The sequence below is a fragment of the Stenella coeruleoalba genome, assembly GCF_951394435.1.
Source record: "Stenella coeruleoalba genome assembly, chromosome: 8".
Lineage (NCBI taxonomy): Eukaryota > Metazoa > Chordata > Mammalia > Artiodactyla > Delphinidae > Stenella > Stenella coeruleoalba.
Genome location: NC_137154.1, coordinates 51,276,528 through 51,282,527, shown reverse-complemented (window position 1 = coordinate 51,282,527; position 6,000 = coordinate 51,276,528). Strand labels below are relative to the sequence as shown.

General features: G+C 46.3%; 1 protein-coding gene across 2 annotated transcripts in view; it reads left to right on the top strand.

The window, feature by feature from the left end:
- Positions 1-2,879: 2,879 nt before the first annotated feature.
- Positions 2,880-6,000, top strand: part of FAM168A (family with sequence similarity 168 member A) — a 195,467-nt gene continuing 192,346 nt past the window's right edge. For both annotated transcript variants that reach the window (XM_079928536.1, XM_079928532.1), the window contains exon 1: positions 2,880-3,541. The gene's annotated coding sequence lies outside the window, so the exon portion shown is untranslated. The remainder of the gene's footprint in view (positions 3,542-6,000) is intronic.

Here is a 6,000-nt window from a genome sequence, read left to right as displayed (position 1 = left end):
TATATAGAAAATTTATCAAGAAATTAAATTGGCTTAATAGAGCAAATTCCTTAAATACTTTAATAAATTCATTAATAATAATATAATTCTGAGTAAAAAGTTTACATGCCAAGGATTAGATGCAGGGATTTGGAGAGAGAGTTCTCAAATTAGATGAAGGGTTGGATTGTAAGTGGCAATTTACAGTCTTCAAAGCACTTTCATACCCACTGTTTTATTGGACTCTCCTAATAACGTTATGAGGTGACACGCCAGGAATCATCTTTTCATTTTACAGATGTAAACATGAGGTTCAGAAAAAAAAAAATTAAGGGACTTACTAAAGGTCACCCAGCATGCTCACGGCAAGGTCTAATTTAGGATCTGATTACCAGATTCCTAGTCTGGTAAGCTTCCTCATACCTATTCCCGTAGCTCAGATACGCTTTCCTCGCTGGACAGATCCGTCCCTTTTAATTTTGATTGCCCATCTCCCACTGTCTGCCAGTTGGAGAAGTGGAGAAGAGGAGAAGGAATGAAGTGGGTTTAGAAGATGGGATGGTCAGTGCAACACTCAGAGAGGGGAAGGGACTTAGCCCACACTTCATAGGCACATTTCTTATTATTCTCAGAGAAGGGAGCAGAGGATATAGGAATTTTGGGGGGGAGGGGACCTGGAATTTTAAGGCTGGGAGAATAGGATGAAAAATGAGGTAGTTTGAAAAAGACAGTGCCTGACGTATTTGGGGAAAATGAGTCATAAGGCATAGGAGTGTAATTAGATTTAGGTGGGGTGAGGCTGCTGAAGAGATTGCAGCAGGACTATGGACTAAATTAACCTTTGATTCAGGCAACCTGGGCTTTCTCTGATAGGCCTGTGCTTCTCCAGCGGGCTGGCTAGCGGAGCTCGAATGTTCTGGTGTTTTCTTGCAGAACGGTGAGGAATAATTACACAAAATCTAAAATACTGTAATTGAATACTGGATTTATGTTAAGTCACAGATCATCTGATACTATATTCCATATTCTAGAAGAGCTGGACACAGAAGGAAACAATTTTTTTTTTTTTTCACGTGCCATGTGGGATTTTAGTTCCCCCACCAGGGATGGAACCCGTGCCTTGTGCAGTGGAAGTGCGGCGTCTTAACCACTGGACCTCCAGGGAAGTCCCAGAAGGAAACAATTTTTAAGTGTAAGACTTATTTCTTCAGTCTATAGACAATGCTTTGTTTAAATATTGCTTTGTAGGCCCTTTACAATAACTTTATTTCTCTCTCTTCATTCCTCTTCCCCACAGTGATCTCTGGCTCACAGATTAGAAACCATCGCTAGAAGAATTCAGACACAAGGAAAATCAGTATGCCTAAAATATATGTTCTAGGGAAGGTAGGACTTTGGCTTTAGTTTCAAGAATGAGTAGGAGAAAAGGAGGAAATTGGTGTGGAAAGACCAGAAGAAGGAAAAATTTGAGAAGAGACAATGAAAATTGAGAAAATCCTCCCTACTAACTTAATGTTCTTTTGTGAATTGTAAGTGACCACCATTATTTGTTTTACTTATTTTTATTTATTTATTTATTTATTTATTTGCGGTACGCGGGCCTCTCACCGTCGCAGCCCCTCCCGCTGCGGAGCACAGGCTCCGGACGCGCTGGCTCAGCGGCCATGGCTCACGGGCCCAGCCGCTCCGCGGCATGTGGGATCTTCCCGGACAAGGGCACGAACCTGTGTCCCCTGCATCGGCAGGCGGACTCGCAACCACTGCGCCACCAGGGAAGCCCTACTTATTTATTTTTAAAATATTTGGCTGCACTGGGTCTTAGCTGTGGCATGTGGGATCTTTGTTGCTGAGCGCAGGACTTTTAGTTGCAGCATGCAGGATCTTTTAGTTTCACCATGCGGGCTCTAGTTCCCTGACCAGAGATTGAACCCAGGCACCCTGCATTGGGAGCTTGGAGTCTTGGCCACTGGACCACCCGGGAAGTCCCCACCATTATTTGTTTTAATTAGTGGAAATGTTGAGCTCCCAGAAAAACCAGACAGACCTCGTTTTGGAGCACCACTGAGGGCAATAGAAAGCCATGAAAAGCTTTTAGGTAGCAAAGACAGGTTGTTGTTGGATTTGAAAATTATATTTTTTGAAAATAGTTTTATAGCTTAAAAAGTTATGTGCTCTTTTTAAACAATTCAGGCAATATGAAAATGAAAATTACTTGAAATCTGACACTCTTTACTCCAAGATAATCACAGATGTTATTCTGGGGAACCTCTTTCCTGAAATCTTTCTATGCTTATAGAACATTGTCTCAAGCTTCATATAAATTAGATCATTCTAAACTTGCTATTCTCTTATCATTTTTTTTCTCTCGAGAATAAATTGTGAATAGCTTTTGATGTCAAGAAAAAGATCCATATCATTATTTTAAACAGCTGCTTAGTAATGCATTGTTTGTATATATAATTTAACCAGCTCCTGTTGAAGGACATTTACGTTTACCTCACTGTAATCAACAATCTCAGATAACAACCCTATCCATTCTTTTCCAAATTGTTTGATTATCTTTCTAAGGTAAATTCTTAAAAGTAGCGGAGCTGGGTCAAGAAGTACGCTCTTTTTATATTTGGGTTCAAGCTGCCAAATCGTCTACAGTTTTGCAGGGAGAGCAGAAGGAGGCTGCTGCATTAGCTCTTGTGCGAGACAGTGGCAACGGGTATTGCGAAGAAAGTACAGACTTCCAAGTGATCTAGCCAATGTAGGCCTGTTCTCGGTGGGTTGACATATTTCCTTCCTTTTTTCCTCTCTTTCACTTCTTTTTCTTAACATGGAGGAAGAACTGAGAACTGCATCTCCCAGCATTTCGCAAGGACCACACTCCCTGGGAACTGTAGTACCGGGTCTGAGAAGGGTCCGGAAGGAGGGCGAGAGTCTGTGGGCATGCTGGGAAATGTAGTCCAGCGGGAGGTGGTGGTGGGGCTCCGTGTGGTGAGGTGTGCGCGCGCGTAAAGAAGGCGGAGACGCCGCTAAAAGCGTCCCTTGGGGGATGGGGCCGCTGTGGTGCCTAACTTGCCTCCTTTGTGGTCTTTGAGTCTACAAAAGCCACCCGCGGATGGTTGGCTTTATTCCACTGTCCGAGACCAAGGAGGGACTAGTCCCTCCGCATCGGGCGCGCGCCGGGAGGCGCCGGCTGCGCGCGGACCGGAGTGGGTCATGCCGGGAGTTGTGGTCCCGGCGGGCTGAGGCTGTGGGACGTGTCGCGGCGCTGCGCTGGCTCCTCCTTCCCAGCCCTTCTCAGCGGTCCCCCGCCCCTTCCCTCAGCCTCCTCCTCCCTAGCCCGCAGCCCAGCGTCCCCTCCCCCCACCCGTCGGGCTCCTCGGCGGCTACTGCAGAGGATTCAGAGCCGAGTCGCTGAGAAGGAGGAGGCTCCCAGTCCCTGCGCGCCATCCGCCACCTTACTGGACACGGGCGAGGGAGCGAGAGCGTCGCCTCTGTAGCCTTCAGAGAAGACAAGGGCATCGCCGCTTCAGCTGCCGCCGCCGCCGTTTTCGCCTGCAGCAGCTCGCCGGTGAGGAGATCACCCCCCCACCCTACCCCGGTCCGCTCTCCCTGAGCCTGGGCCGGTGGTACTGGGGAGAATGAGAGTGGGGACTGCGGAGCCCCTTCGCGGGTTGGGGGAAGGGGGTTGAGGTCGCGATGGAACGGCGGGCTGGCTGGGGAGACTTGTCCAGGCGCGGGCTGGGGGTGGGGTGAGGGTGGGACACAAGCAGGTTGGGGGGGAGAGACAAGGGAAGGGGACTTTTAATGGGAACGATCTGGGGCAGGAGCGTGGGGTTGTAGGGTTGGGGTGGAATTTGGATGGTTTTGGGCGAAATGGATGTTGAGACTGGAGTGGGATGGCTTTTAATGGGGGAGGGGACTGACTGAGGGTGGTGGATTTGGGGTTGGCCTGGAGCAATTGACAGCTTGGGATCTGGGCCGGGTTGCGGGGTAAGGGGTTGATTGTAATAGAGAGTGCGACTGCAGAGTTGGATAGGACCCTGGGGGGTGACTAATTCAGGAGGGTGGAATTTGGGGTGGACCTAGGGCAGGCTGATAGAGGTGGTAGGAGCCGGGGGTGAGGAGGGGCTTGGCATGGGCTGAGACCTGAGCTTGAAGTGGGCGCTTGCCATCTGGGGGTGGTGGAATTTGTTGAGATTTTATGGAATAGCGTGGGTTAGGAGAGCAGAGGAGGTAGAATTCGGGGTTTTCCTGGGGAGTGCTTATGGAGGTTGGAATAGGAGCTGGTGGGGGGTGGGACTTTGAATGAGGGGAGTGTGAGGGTGAGCTGGCAGGAGGGGGTAAAGTAGAAGTTAGGCCCAAAATGGGCGAACAAGGATTGGAATTGGGCGGGGAGGGGAAGGGGGGGAGCACAGTGGGATGGGATTTAGAGTGATCTTAGAACCACTGGTGGCTTCCTGGGTACAGGGTGAAGGCAGAGGGCACAGAAGATGCTTCTGGGCTGGACTTACTGAAAGAATAGTGGCAGGTGGTGAGCAAGGTTGGGGGATGGTATCTTGAAGAAAATGTCCCTTGGCCAAGGTGGCAGAGGGAGTTTTGGAGCAAGAATGTCTGAGATGAACTGGTAGGACTGGAGAGGTGGTTGCTGATAGTGAGGTAGCAGATGTGGCTAATTAAGGAGTGGGAAACCTGGGGTTGTTCATATGGAGGGGGCAGGGAGGATGGAGAGGGGCAGTGAGCAGTGCTGGGAAGAGGTGGATTGGATGATTCTGAAGAAGGATTGAGATGGCCTCCAAGAGACACAAGAGGGTTGGGGGTTGGACTTAAATGGACAGCTTTGGAGGCTGTGGTTGGGGAGAGAGAAGGTACATAAAAGACTTTTCTAGAGGACTTCTTAAGCTGTTAGTTTTTGTTTGTTTCACTTGTATTAGTATCATATTTGGAAGTAAACCAACACAAAGGGTAAAGTTGAGAGGGGCTTCAGTTAAGGTAGAATTGAGGAGGGGAAAGTATCTTCTTTCTTTTTTTTTGAGGAGGGAAAAGTATCTTCTATTATTCATGTATTATAAAAAGAAAGTTGGGGGAGAAAACCCCACTCCAGTAACTAAAGATGAAGAAGATGAAACTGGAATGTGATAGATGTCTTTCTATTTGACGTCTCTGCCTTCTCCTTTCCTCTCTCCTCCAGGTGCATTTAAAAATTAGTCCTGGAATTTGGTATTAAATAGATTTGATGAGCTTGAGGTGGTTAAGGGAGCATTGCTTGCTTGAGAACTGATGAATGAGACTGAAAAATACAAGGCTGAATTTATTTCCCAGTCAGGCAACGTGCATGTATTCAGAAAGAGCTTAGGCCTTTTTTTTCGCCTCCTCTTAAAATTGATTGCTTGAAGACTCCATTTATTGGTGTCCTGGTTTGCAAGGCAATTAGGCCCATCATTGTATTGCAGGCTAATAATCCAGAGATGAATCTTGGTACCACCGTTTTATGTAAACAGAGAGAAGACAGAAAATATGGAAATGTCATAAATATTCATTGGTGAGATAGTTTGGTATTTTCATTTGATTCTCTTTTGACATTACCTGATAAGATTTAAAATAATTGGACTATATTTCTGTAGATTGAATTTTCTTCTAAAGGAATTCAGGTGGTTAGAATTCTGTCAGATGTAGATAAAAACATAAAGAATCATTTTTATTTTATTTTATTTAGGAGATGTAAGCGTATTCCATTAACTACAAAAACAATACTTCCATCTATTCATCAGAAATTTTATTTAAAGCTTAATGATATGCTCATTCTCATGGCAGAAGAGTGATGCTGGAAAGTAGAGAAGGGTGTTAATGGAGGAAACATCTTTAGGAAAATAGTTTTCTGGACTTAATTGCATTAACTGTGATATGTTAAACCTGAAATGGCTGTTGATTAGAGCTTAGATTGGGGAAAAATGGGGAGGGATGTAAGGCACCAACGGGATCAAAATAATTCTTTTTTTGTTCAAGCTTCAGGGTTCAGCTTGTAAACAA